At 40.8% G+C, this 14,804-nt stretch overlaps 1 protein-coding gene across 4 annotated transcripts in view; it reads right to left on the bottom strand.

The window, feature by feature from the left end:
• The window catches only part of PLD5 (phospholipase D family member 5), a 423,318-nt gene that overhangs the window by 224,264 nt on the left and 184,250 nt on the right, over positions 1-14,804 (bottom strand). The window lies entirely within an intron of this gene.

The raw sequence follows: 14,804 nt of genomic DNA, 5'->3' as shown, positions 1-14,804 counted from the left end.
CTGTAGATCTCTGACTGATTTTTAGAGCTCCTCTAAAATTATTTTAGCTACTCTCTACTTGTTTATTTAATGTTTCCATGGGAGTTTCCTGTGGAAACCAGAGGTCCTGGAGTTTCCTAATCTTTCATCTTGCTGATGTCTTCATTGAGGCCTTAAGCCTCAGTTCCCTATAGTACTTACTTCACTGGGTTTCTGAGATCACTTTTAAGAGAAGTTTCCATCTAATCACTTATCTAAAAGGTCTAGTAAAGTTTTTCTGGTGGGAACGTGAGAAAGGTGCACATAGACATAAATCTTATCCTTTTTCTCTTAATGTTTTTTTTTTTTTTAATTTTTGAGAGAGACAGAGACAGAATGTGAGTGGGTTAGGGGCAGAGAGAGGGGGAGACACAGAATCTGAAGCAGGCTCCAGGCTCTGAGCTGTCGGCACAGAGTCCGACATAGGGCTCGAACTCACGAGCTGTGAGATCATGACCTAATCGGAAGTCGGCCGCTCAACTGACTCAGCCACTCAGGTGCCCCTAAATCTTATTCTTAATATAGGTACGGTCAGGTTTAATTTTACCACACTGAGGCAAGATAAAACAGCAAAGGAGTAAAGTACCTTTCTTTTGAATAACACATAACTCTCAAATAACACATTCTTGGTTTGGTTCTCTCACTTCCCACATTTTGGCCAAATACTGGTATTAGTTCTTCTATCCTTTTCAATATGTGATTCATCTTCCATTACATTTTTCCTTTATGCCATTTTGATGAACATACACAATGACTGTTTTGTAAACAGTGTTAGCTATCTTTCTTGAGAACACATTTCATTGGTCTTCTGGGAAAACACTGCTAAGCCTGTGAGTTCCAAAGCTGTCTTTGAAGACCACACTGGGATAATATAACCTGGGAGGCAGGAAATGACAGTGACGGCCATCACTTAGAGAAATTACCTGAGCCAGGTGTCACAAGCATATTTCATAGAATTAGTGATCTCCTGGTGTTCAAGAAGAAACCAGAAAGAAAACCAGGAACATTGGCCTTTTGGCTTAGGCTACTGAAGTTGGATGCCTTCCAATACATTAACCACCCTCAAAGAGATACAAGTCAGATGACCCTGCATTAATCTTCCATGGTCGGGAATAAACAGGTAGTTCTGGTCAGCATATAGCCTCAAGCTACCTGGAAGCTCAAAGATCAATGTCTTATGTAAGAATGAAGTCAGGAAAAAGGAGAGCTCATTAGTCCTCAGAAGTGTCTCTGATCTGAAGTTGTGTGAACTGCTTATCCACCACAGGAGCTAACTTGACAAAGAATTCTCTAGTTCCCTTGGAAAACTCCTTCGCTCCCAACCAGGGCTTGCCTGGTTCTTCTTCTGTTTCCACTGCAGATCAACTCCTGTCCTATTCCTCATATTTCCCCTCCAAAAAATATGCAATTTCCTATTTGAAATTCTAATCACATAATAGCTCTGCTTTGCTGAAAATACATCCAGATCACCTTGACTGGAGTTTTGGATGTTTAGTCTGAACTATTCAGTTATGTATATACAGATAGATCTCTTGCCTCTCACCCACAGATGGCTCCTAGTTTTGATTGTTTTACTAATTTATCTCTGATCACAAACTTTTTTTCTAAGTTTTGAGAGTGACCTTGTAAGACTCTATTGCATGCCAACAAATACAAAATCATTTTTATTTTTAGTAATTTAAAAAGTCAAAACATTGACATTTCTCTGCAGAAATGCTTCATAATTTCCATAAGTTATAGAGTTGTATGTAATCCAAAACATAGATAGATAGATAGATGTATATATCCTCTCTGCCTAATTCTCTGCATATATCCTCTCTGCATATATATTTATGTGCGTGCGTGTGTATTTTTCTTATCTGTTATGCATGATTTGGTCAAGCATTTACTACTTGAGGATTTACATATTCTAACATGCAGCTAGCTTTGCCACAATGCTATGGATGACTGAAAACCACAGGGGCAGTGATTTCCCCTGCTCACAATCAGATTTTCAGCAGCTAGAGTTGGGATTCTCTGAAGCCATGGCTTTCTTACAGAGTAAACAAAAGACTATGAGGCAGGCACCAAAACTTAACTAACTAGTGGAAATCAGATGACTCAAATAAAACCCATATCGGAAAGGATGGCACATGAAATTTCTTCTGGAAATAGATGAAATGTAAATCAACAAATAATATTGGAAAATACAGTTGCCTAATTAATTATAAATTTCTTGGTAGGTGTATTAAGTGAGTCAGCAGGCACTTACTGGGTATCTACAATGTGTCAAGAACTACGCTGGATATTGGGGAAATACAGATGAAAAACCCAGTTCTACCCTTCAGGCTTACTCACTTGTCTGGCATGTGGAGGGTCTTCAACACTCTTCCTTGTGCTGTGATTCAATACTTCTGTTATTGAGATAAGACAGCGCTAATGGCACTGGGACACTCAGATCCTCAACTCCACCTCCGCTGACATTTTGTTGTGTGTAGCATTTAACTTTTTGATTCTCTCTGCTGATGTCATGTAAAATTACTCTGGCAGAAAGTGGAGGCTTTGGAGTCAGAGAGACCTGCTTTAAGATTCTACTTGTCCTGGGAAAATTGCTTACGTGAGTGAGCCTCAGTTTCTCTTCATAAACAGAACTTCAGCACATGCCTGACGGGGTTGAAGTTAGAAGTACAACCACCATAAGAGCTTGGGTTCTGGAGTCACCCAGGCCTAGGCTTGCATCCTATTACAGTAACTTGCCACCAAGGTTATCCTGGTGAGCTCAACTCCTCTCTGCCTAATTCCCTTATGTGTAAAAGGGAGGGTATATCATATCCATAGGATTGATGTAAGAAGTCAATGATAGCATACTGGATGGGAAGTGCTTACTAACAGTGTCTACAACATAGTGACCACACAGTAAATGCCAGTTATTATTATTTGATCATTAAATGGCTTACTGTAGTTTAAGCACTTAGCATACTTAAAATCAGTGCCTATTTGGGGGGTATCAAATTCCACAGATGCCATTTTGTTTTTAAGATAGTTTATAATAGAAATATTTGGCAATGGGGCTGGCTACCTCAGGACACAGTGCTGCTCTATCACTGGAGATGACCAGATGGGCATTTGTGGATTTCGGTCAAGGCTGGAGAGAAGGATCCTGTGTATTGTGAAGACCTCCAGTGAGATGAGTTTTCAGCTTCTTCTCGACTTTAGTTTTTCTCATTCTATGACTTGTATTTATCTCTGGTTAGAAAGGCTACGATTATGAACAGTAAGGTAAGATACAAACTTTAAACAATTTTTATAAAGAGACTATAAATTGGGAAATAGTCAAAAGTTTTCCAGTACTTTTCTCCAGGGAAAATAGAAGTCCATCCTTCTTCCTACTTCTCATCTTCTAACAATTATAAAGAAAAGTGCAAATCAAAGTCAGCTATTTCATCTCAAAATGAACTGTGATTTTCTTTAAAAATTTTTATGTCCTGTTCATTTTTTAATCTCATGAAGCAAGAACCGTATCCCCCTCTGTTGGCTCTGCTTCTGGTGATAATATTGTGAACTAGGTCAGAAGTTAGTTTAACAAAAAGAAAGGGGGGGGGGGGTCCATAGCAAGGAATCTCATTACAAAAGCAAAACAAAACACAAAACTTTGGCCATGTTCTGTATTCAAAATAAACTCTTCTCTATTCTGGGGCAATCATGAGATGTTTCGGAGAAAAGTGCTATCATAAATACTAGCCAAGGAAATGTACCATGGAGAGGATAAGGGTCAAGAGCCTGACCACCCGACCATTATGACAATGACAAATCACTGTATGCTTGTGTCTCAATGCCTCTGAATAATATTGTTAATGGGAATGAGGTCCTGAGTAGCTGGTCAAGAAAACATCAACAAGTTCACTTTTGCTGACACTTTTATCTGCAGCTTGAAAGGGGGGTTTTGAAATGGGGGTGTTGGAATCCTCTTGAAAAATGGCTTGTCTAGAAGAAGTAAGACATAAAAGGGAATACCAGCTGCGTTATCTAGGACAAAAGGATGTGCCCTGGGACTCTGAAGGAAAGTGAGAGCAAAGAAAGGGTGGCACCCAGACAGGCTTCGGTTTGAATGCACTCTTGTGCCCCAACGAGAAAGAGGTCAGGGAGGTGATCCACAGAATAGGAGCGTGTTCTTTTACCACACGGGGACCTTAAGTCCCACGGTGTTTCTTTTGTGCAGAAGAGGTTGGCTTTGTTGTTCTTCCAGACTCCCTGGCTGTCACACCTGCCAAATACTGCCAGTGGGCACTCCACACTATTGGGCCAGTTCCCAAACAAGTATGCTGAAAGGCAGAAAAAAAGAGCTTCGTGACCAGATGGCCTTTATGCTTTGCTAGACAAGTTGTTTATGTTTGCATTTTAGTTTACCTGGAACTATTTCCATGCAGTGGCGAACCCCAAAGTGGGACTGTGGGATGTGTGCCATAAGATGCACTGGTAAAGAAAAAGCTTTGTCTGTTTGCTTTTTGACAGTGAGAATGTTTCTTTCTTTTTTTAAGTTTATTTATTTTGAGAGAGAGCATGAGCAGGGGAGGGGCAGAGAGAGAGGGAGAGAGAGAATCCCAAGCAGGCTCTGCGTTGTCAGCACACAGCCTGTCGTGGGGCTTGATCCCACAAACCCTGAGATCGTGACCTTGAGCTGAGCTAAGGAGTGGGATGCTCAATGGATTGAGCCACCCAGGTGCCCTGAGAATGTTGCTTTTAATTAGAAAATGAAGAAAACGGATGTCAAGAAGATCAAAAGGAAGGAGAGGATAAAGAAAAGTACGGATTTTCAGCACAGAGTTAGGAGAGATTAAAAAGGGAGATCAGAGCTGGTCTTGGGACATCCTTGCAAGCAAGAATGGAAATGAGTGAGTGGATTCTGCTGAGCCACATCCCCTGAGCAGCTCTGACGGGCGTGGGCTCCGTACCAAGGAGAGATCCGGAGAACACCCCCTGGAATACACAAGTGTCCAGCAATAACTTGGAGTCACCAGGGTTTTTAATATCATGTACTAGTCAAAATTAGAAGAAAACTAACCTTGGGAAAACACTGAATGCTCACTTTTCATTTCACCTGAGGGAAAAATCCTACACCCTTAATATAACATCATTTTTAACATCCCTCCTCCCCAGTAAAAAGAGCATAATCCCAGCATGAAAGTAGTCTTTCTGAAAAAAAGTCAGCTGACACTCAGACTGATTACGTGTAGTGTTTAGATATAATTACTATAAATATACACTGATATGAATAAATACATGTAAGTATGTATATATATACATGTGTATACGTATGTGTATATGTATATATAAATACACATATATATATAAACATACATGTGTGCACATATTTATATGTATGGATATGTTTAAATTTAAGTACAAAAAATTCAACATACCATTTATTTATGGTACTACATTGCAGGTGGTAATTTTTACTTGAAGTGGGTCAGTGGGGGGGTTCACGTTGAATAGCACAACATGAAATAAGGCTCTACTCTACCCTGTGGACAATTTTCCATGCACATTTTAAACACACACACACAGACCTACGGATGAAAATGGAAGCATTATACTTCACTAACATGAGGAAAGTAGTGGAGGGTGGACAGGGGAATGGAGGTACTGATGAGAACACCTGACTTTCATCAGCCCCTCACAATGACCTCGGAGAAGGATGCCACAGACGGATGAACCTGAACCTGAACCACAGACGGATAAACCAAGCTGGGAAGAGAAAACTGAGAAGTCTTGCAGAGAGAAAGCTTTCAAGGTCTGACCCTGGGAGGCAGGACAATATGAAAAGGCAGAAGCCAAAGGATCAGAAAACAAAAATAAACCTATCTGGCACCAACCTATAGTCACTTAGATCTTTTTAAGGCAGGCCACTTGGGAAGGAGTTCTTGTCCCTGGTAGCCTATTAAAAGCACCAGAGGAGCTTAAAATAAAATACTGGGGATTTCGCTGGTTTGGGGTGGGACCTGGGTGGCAGTATGTTTTTTGTTTTTTTGTTTTTTGTTTTTTTTTAGTTCTCCAGATGATTCTAGTACATAGCTATGTTGAAAACCAGTTAAAAGGCTGCAGGGAAAGTTCCCTCTCATCAGAGATTCTCAAACTCATTTCTAGGTGCACCTCATTCATTGCACTTCACGGACCTAATTTTTTTGTTGTTGTTTTTAACAAATTGAAGGTTTGGGGCAACTGTGCATCAAGTAAGTCTGCTGGAGCCACTTTTCCAAGAGCATTTGCTCAGTTCGTGTCTGTGTGTCACAATGTGGTAATTCTCACAGTGTTTCAAACTTTTTCATTATTATATTTACTATTTATATTTATTATATGTATTATTATATTTATTATATTGTTTATGATATATTATTATATTTATTTATTATTATTTCATTATATTATATTTATTATTTACAATTATTATATGTTATTATATTTATTATTATATTTTATTATATTTATTATTTATTATATTTATTTATTATAATACTTATATTTATTATATATTATTTATTATATAGTATTTATTATATATATTATAATCACTGTGATCAGTGATTATAGCTCACTAAGAAATCAGATGATGATTACCATTTTCTATCTATATATATATGCACACACACATACACATATATGTGGGGTTTTTTTGAGAGGGAGAATACAAGCAGGAGGCAGGGGTGGGGTAGAAGGGTGGGGGGGAGAGAGAAAGAGAGAGAGAATCTGTTTTTTTTTTAAGTTTATTTATTTATTTTGAGAAAGAAAGTGCATGCAAGCAGGGGAGAGGCAAAGAAAGAGGGAGAAAGAGAATCCCAAGCAGGAGCCACACCGTCAGTGCAGAGCCCAACATGGGGCTTGATCTCATGAACCATGAGAACGTGTCCTGAGCCAAAATCGAGAGTTGGCTGCTTAACCAACTGAGCCACCCAGGATCCCCAGAGAGAAAGAATCTTAAGTAGGCTCAACATGGAGCCTAACTCAGGGGTCAATCCCACAACCCTGGGATTGAAATGACCTGAGCCGAAATCAAGAGTCAGACACTCAGCCGACTTAGCTATCCAGGTGCCCCTGCAATATATTTTTTAATTAAGATATGTATATTGTTTCTGTAGACATAATGCTATCGCACACTTAATAAAATACAGTATAGTATAAACAGAACTTTTATATGCACTGAAAAATGAAAAAATTCATTAGACTTACTTTACATTGTAATATTTGCTTTTATTATAGGGGTCTGAAACCCAACCTGCAAGATCTCCGAGCTGTGCCTGTATTTGCAAAGTACTTCGAGTTGGATAAAATACTCCAAAATCACGTATTTAGGGGTTGTTTTCACTACGAAATATCGCTGTGGTTATAAGACAGCAAGACATTCTGCTCACCAAAATATCAACAGGATTGGCTGTGCAGTATAAAGTTATTAGAAGCACAGAACACAGACATTATCATGACAAACGTCAATGTCACAGAGATCCCACAAACCAGGCAGAAGACCCACAGAACCCCTGGATTACTCCAGAAAGTGTCCACACTTATGCTGGGGAGACAGCTGGCTGCAGGCAGGTGGAATTTTCATACTTTGGAGCCACAGATTTGATTATGGGCAAGGCACCGCCACACGCTGGTGGCACAAATGATCTCATTTAATGGACCTTTACTCACTCTGCTCTGGCCACATCGTCCTGTTACCAGTCCTCAAACATGCCAGGTGTGTTGCTACCCTCCCCTTCCACCTGAAACCCTCTTACTCCAGGTGCCTGCCTCCTGCATATCTCTTCCAAGGTGAGGGCTGCCTGAGTGAACTGCCAGCTGCCCCCCTCCCCTGCTTTCGGCCCCGACTGCCTTCACCTGTGGGTTCTCTCCTTTCTATCGCATTTAGTACTTTCTGCCATCTCTCTCTCTCTCCCTCTCTCTCTCCATAGATAGATAGATACGTATGGAGATATATATATATATATATATATATATATATATATATATATATATAATATATAGATATATAATCTATCATCTATTAATCTATCATTTATCAATCATGTATCTATCACCTATGATCTATTTATCTATCAACTATCACCTAGCTCTCTATGCAATCACTTGTCTGTCTTCCCTCTAGAATGTAAGCTCCAGTAGGGCAGCCCCCCACTTCCCTCTCTCTGTTGGTCTGTCTCTCTCTCTTCTCCACTGAACAGTGTGTAACCATCCCTGACATTTAGTAAGTATCAAAAGATCTGGTAACACTACAGTAAGATGATGATGATGATGATGATGATGATGATGATGATGACGATGATGATTTTGATTAACAAAAATACCATCTGTGTTATAAAGAAATGCTTTATTCTTTGTTCAATAAAAAGAAAATAAAACAGATAATGGACGAAAGTGAAAAGGAGGAGAAGGAATAAAAACTTCAGCTGGCTCTTGAGGACAGTGGTATCATCAAAGAATTAGGGGCTTTGTACTCCCTGGAAAGATAAAGCCTACATGTGTTGCTTGCAAAACTGAAGCTGGGTGATTTATGTCTTGTCATTGCCGTTGACGTCCCTTTAATTTAAGTGTTCTTCGGTAGTTTCCAAGGGAGGCACCTGACAGTCACCTCGCTCAATTCATCCAGAGGAATGTGACATCCCAAGGCTAATGACATCCCTGGACTGGCTCAACAAAGCAAGAAGGGCGCTCACTGCCTGGAAGAGTTACTGTGCCTCCCTGATCCTCACCAAGAATTATTTGGATGATGAAGGAAACACAGATGGCTGGGTCCTGCTTGCTGACAATGCCTGCAGCCCTTCTCCAATTCCTCTCGGTGCATCCGGGCTACTGTCCTTATCCAGAATCTGCAAACGAGCCTATAAACTCTAAAATCCTTCCTCAGCAGGAAAGAGCCCTAAAACATTTATTTTTGCTCCCATAACAGTAGGAAAAAAAAATTACATTTTTATAAGGTTTCCATTCTTCCAGCACTGAAACATTTAAATGAACTCTGCACCTAGGATCAGAGCCTTTCCAGATGGTCAGAAGATGATTACGGTAGGCAAGGGGGAAGCTGAAAAGACAAAGAGAACTGGAAGGAAAAAGAAGTCAAGTTGACAAATGCAGTGTGCTTGAGGAGGGATGCTGTGAAATCACTGTATTTTCAAAAAGGGTTAAGTACATCCTTACAGAGTCAGATCTTTGCACTCAAGCATTAAAATCCTTGTCTTCACCAGATGCATAAAATCGAAAATAAATCTGACAGAGAGAGAGAAAAGGCAACATGACCAATTACAGGTTCGTCTTCTGCCTTCTCCCCAGAGCAATATGCAGCAGACACGTTTGCACAGGCCACCCTCACCACTGCTGTCAGGAGATCCCAGAACAAATACAAGATCTGGGAATAAATGTAGAAAGCGTCAGATCACGTAAATAAAAAGTAAGATGGTTTTGTTACAATGACCCAAGGCAGTGCATTTCCATTATATCACTAATTTGCATGCTAAGCAAAAGTGGTTCAAATAACTCTTTGCTAAAAACCAAGTGAATTTGCGACTACATACTTAATGCTGATGTAACATTTATTAAGCATAAAGCTGGTAAACGTCCTACACATCTAAAAAATTCCTCCCAAATCCTCCATAAAACAAGCCCATGCTCAAGTTTATTATTTTTCAAGCTCCTTCAGTGTTCTGAATTAACTGGCTCTGCACACCAACTTGCTCTAACCGGGAAGCAGGAATCCAAGTGATGGCTGGTGGGTTCACTCCATCCAGGAGAACAGTTCAGCCTGTGAGGTGTTTTGTTTTTTTAAATAAAGCATTTGAATCGTCTCATGCTGTCATACATGAACGCTGGTTCTCTGCAAACCACACCCCTTGCTGTAGCTCACACACTTCCTCGCACTGGGACTCAAAGCCTCTTGTGTCCTGGAGTAACCAGAGTGATACAGAGACCAACCCAAATGATACCCGTAGCACCTGCACTTTGGGGAGATGCTCCCCGACCTAACAAGCCTGCGGCTCTCAGAACTTGCTGGCAACTCGACTGAAATATCCTTGAGAGACAATTATAAGCCAGCAAGTCTTATTATGTTATAGCCACACGGTATTTCTGATCAGAAATCAAATTACCGATATCGTTCATGCCTTGCTTTTAGAACGTGTTTCCTGGGAAGAACTTTTGCTAGTTTCTGGAAGCCAAAACTGTTAAGTATTTTCAAACTAAAGATAAGAGTGTGGTAGCTCAAAATTGTTCCCTTGGGTGGAAACACGGGGTAATGTGAGTCCTAAGGGCTGAGGATAGATTCCCGGCTTGCTAGTTGCCTTGATCGTGTGTGGATAAGTTACTTGACTTAGCCTAATCAAAGCAGGAAAGATCTTGCTTATTTAAAGTTCCTGACATACAACAACATTAATTTAATGTTAGATCCTTCCCCATCTCATTTTCTGGCTTGGTAAAAAGCAACTAAAACGTACCACCCATTCTCTGCTTGAAACTTTGCACTAATTTTTTTTATAATTTTATTTAATTAATTTATTTATTTTTGAGAGAGAGAGAGAGCATGAGCAAGGGAGAGGGGCGGAGGGGGAGAGAGGGAGACAGGGGGAGAGAGAGAGACAGAGACAGAGAGAGAGAGAGAGAGAGAGAGAGAGAGAGAGAGAGAGAGAGAATCTCAAGCAGGCTCCATGCTCAGTGTGGAGCCCAACGTGGGGCTCAATCCCACAGCCCTGGGATCATGGCCTGAACCAAAACCAAGAGTCAGACCGGGCCACCCAGGTGCCCTGAAATTTCTCACTATTAAAAAAAATTAGCATTTGCTTATATTCTCTTTAATCATTAGATCTCGATCTCTCTCTGTCTTTTCTACAAGCTTTAAAAAATATGACTGCCCATAGGTCATTTGCTTAATACTTTTTGGGTGAGTGAATCGAATACTCTTTTAACAATATAAATTAGATTTCTTTAGTATCTCATTTCAAACTGGAAACGTAGTGAGCTGTATAATACCTCATGTTAGCATTTGCACAACACAATGCTCTAACAGTTTCTCAGTTTGTTAGTAGTTTTTAATGGCCTTAACTCACAATAATAAAACCCGAGACAGGAAATTTCAAATATGCTGACTCCTTGAAAATGTTAACATCCAAGCTTCACGCTTCAATTTTAATAGGAGGCAAAAGGACCATCATCCTTAAAAGTGCAAAGCGATGAGTTTTCATATGCACTGTAATTGTAATAAGCTGGTACACAGTTCAGCACATGTGGAATGTTAACTTTCCTAATGTGAATTCCTCAATCCCAATATGTTCTTACTCCAAGCTCTGAATGCTTTCCCTCATATTAAAAACTCTGTTAAGGGGGCGCCTGGGTGGCTCAGTCAGTGAAGCATCCGACTTTGGCTCAGGTCACGATCTCACAGTTTGTGAGTTTGAGCCCCGCATCGGGCTCTGTGCTGACAGCTCAGAGCTTGGAGCCTGCTTCAGATTCTGTGTCTCTCCCTCTCTCTGCCCCTCCCCTGCTCATGCTCTGTGCCTCTCTATCTCTTAATAATAAATAAACATTAAAAAAAAACTCTATTAAGGAATAAAGGTATAACTGGGTTAGTCAATCATTAATATCTAACTCAAGAGGAAACCATTGGGAGTGCATGTTGTTTTGTACTAAAAACTGTCATTTTGATTCCCCAGAGGACCACAGACTTCTCTAGATAACCAATATCAACTCTTCATGGGAAATAATTCTCAATAAGAGATGTTGGAAGTATCCTTCCCACTCAGGAAGCAGTAAGGAATCAGTTTCTGCCTCTGAGGCTCCACTGGGTATTTGAAGTGTAACGAGAAAGCCAAAGACACAAACCTTTCCGTAAGATAACCCATCAGATGACCAACTACTGCGGCTTGAGTGCCCATCACTGGCGGGACAGGATTTCTCCTTTAAAAAAACTTCCTGTCTTACTAGATTTCACTGTGGCACTTGAACAGCTTTCTTTTTTGTGCTTCTAAAATAAAACCTCTCCTGTTTCTTTCCTGCTCTCACGTCTTTCTAATTCTGTTCACTTGAATTTGTTTTCTGAAAACGTTTAAAATTTGGTGTTGACGTGGAGGTCAGTCATGAGGCCTCTTTTTACCTTCCACCCTGTCCCAGGGGGATTAAAACCCCTTCAACCATGGCTGACACCCTACTCTTTACCAGGGCCCCAAGCTTTTTCCTGAGGCCCTTGTCCACTAGCGAGCACTGGCTTCTGGATGTCTTCACATAGATGACCGCAGACCCCACCATGTTCAAAACAGAACTGCATTCTGCCGCTTTGGGTACCAGAAACAATCCAGATTACAAACTTAAGAACATTTAGAAAATTCTTTCAGGTCCTAGGGAATCTCTCTCCTAAAAATGTCTCAAGTTTATCCCCTTACTTTATACCTTCACTGACACTGCCTTAGAGGAAGGAGACCACATATATTGTCTGTGTGATTCCTACCCGTCCCTAACCAAAATCCCCTGGGGAGTTTCTAGAATCCATTATAACCCATGCCAGAATCTTAGTGAGCACAGAGTTTAAGTAACTTCTCCAGGCAGTTCCTATATGCCTCCAAATGCATTAGGGGCTTGACATATGTTATCTCAATTAATCTTGGCCAAAACCCAATGAGATACACACTTTTAAGCCCATTTGTAAAAGGAAAAACTTCAGCCTCAGGGACGCTAAATAGCTTGGATAAGATGAGACAACTCCCAAGTGACATAGCTGAGATTGATCCCAATGTTCATCTGAGCCCACATCCATGCTCTTTTGACTTCCCTGCCACTCACTCTCCATTCACTCATTCCGTGGTTCCCATTTGCCAGTTGCCTAAGTTGTAAGAGGTGTTTTTTTTTTTTTTTAATGCAGGTTCCTAAGCCAAACCCACAGAAATTCTCATTGTATAAGGATTAGATTCAAACCCAGAAATGCACATTTGAACAAGCACCCAGGAGAATCTAAAACAGGCATCTAAGGATTCTACCTTAAGACCCGGTTAGCTCGTCACACATATTGTTAACGCTATTTTTCCACAATATGCAAATAGAATCATGTCAGTGTTCACAATAAAATACCAGTTCCTACGTGTGGTGCATCTGACCTTCACGGGGGTCACAGCCTCTTTTGTCTCAGCCCCTGCCTCTCTCCCTCCTCTCTCTCTCTCTCTCTCTCTTTCTGCCTCGATCTCACACTCTCCTCTCCAGCCACATGGAACCAGTGCTCGCTCCTCAGTGACAAAGTCGTGCCTTCCTATAGATCCAAGTCTCTGCACGTGCTGTGGCTGTATTTGGAAAGCCTGGATTTGCTGACATCAGTGACCTGCTCTGTCATTCCTCCAGAGCCAGCTTCTCCCTCCCATCATTCCTTAGCACTGAACACTTTTAGGCTCCAGTGCACTGGTTTCGTAACGTGTCTACCTCTCACCAGACTTCTGGTGGCAGAAACTGAGAATTTCTCCCTGCATCTTCAGTAGTAGGAGTCCTTACCCCAACCAGGCCCTTATGAAATATTTGGCTGATGGAAAAAAAAAATCAATCAATTGAATTCTGGCAGAGAATCCTAAAAGCTTACAGATTCTGTGGATACATGTTTTTCACACATGGCAATGAAATATGTACAACTCTCTCAATCGTTCGGCATGCCATGGACTTGTACAATTGTTAGGGGAAGAAAGGAGTTTGGAGGTCATGTTAGATGATCTCCCCATTTTACAGATGGAAAAATGGAAACCCAGAAGAACTGAGTGACTTTCCCAAGTTTACCCAGAGAAGTCAGTGGAGGCTAAAAACTTTCCTGTCCCTGGTCTAGTCCCCCTTTTGCTATCCCATAATAATGTTTTCTTTCTTCTTTTTCTTTCATTTTTCTACTTTCACAGGAATTAACAATTATTTGAGTACTCTCCGTCTGAGGCACTGGGCCAGAGAATGCTAGGTCCCCATCTAGAATACTAGGTTCCTCGTCCCTTCCATCATCACCCTTGGGTGTCTGAGATCCTGTCAGCTGCCAGACACATTTGCATTCATCAGTGTTCCCCATCTCAACAAGCTCACAGTCTGGAAGAGAAGACACATAAATGTGTAACGATTAAGACATGGGGTATCTGGTGTTTGCATTACCAGCCTAACCAAATGGGTACTCTATGACATCTTTGGGACTAAGCATGCAATGAAAATTTAGTGATAATGTATACAAATGGCAAATGTCACCCTCCCTTCTTTACCAAATTTGTAATAGGGACCAAAATGTCAATCAGAAAAATAAGAATAAAGCACACACTTGAGACATCTCATCCCAACTCACCTGCCATAGAATTGTCACAACAATAGTACCCTGTAAAGGGGGTCTTTGAATATATCCTTACTGCCAAGACAGATTAAAATTGGGGTCACTAAGGCCATAATTATTAATGCCTGAACCTGAAAATAGACACACTAGACCCAAAGCAATATAATCGACCTTCACCATCATACCTCCAAGGCTAGACTGATTTCCACATAAGTTGAGAGTGTCTTAGTCCATTGACTCAAATTTCATTAATTCTCTATTTTGAACCAAACTCCAAACTCAATACTCATTCATCCAAGAGTATTGAGAGAGATACACTGCATCTGGTGTTAATAGTTTTGGACTCTAGGAAGCCCTGTGTTCAAACTGGGAGAGGGGAGGGGAGTCTCCCTCTTGGCTATGGCTCCTAATCCCCCCCCTTTTTTTTAACACTAAAGTAAAGACAACTGAACTCACAAAAGCCTTTATAAAAAGTAGCTCGGGGGCACCAGGGTGGCTC

The sequence above is a fragment of the Felis catus genome, chromosome F1 (assembly GCF_018350175.1).
Source record: "Felis catus isolate Fca126 chromosome F1, F.catus_Fca126_mat1.0, whole genome shotgun sequence".
NCBI lineage: Eukaryota > Metazoa > Chordata > Mammalia > Carnivora > Felidae > Felis > Felis catus.
The sequence above is the reverse complement of the archived record's forward strand: the minus strand, read 5'-3'. Positions and strand labels throughout refer to the sequence as shown.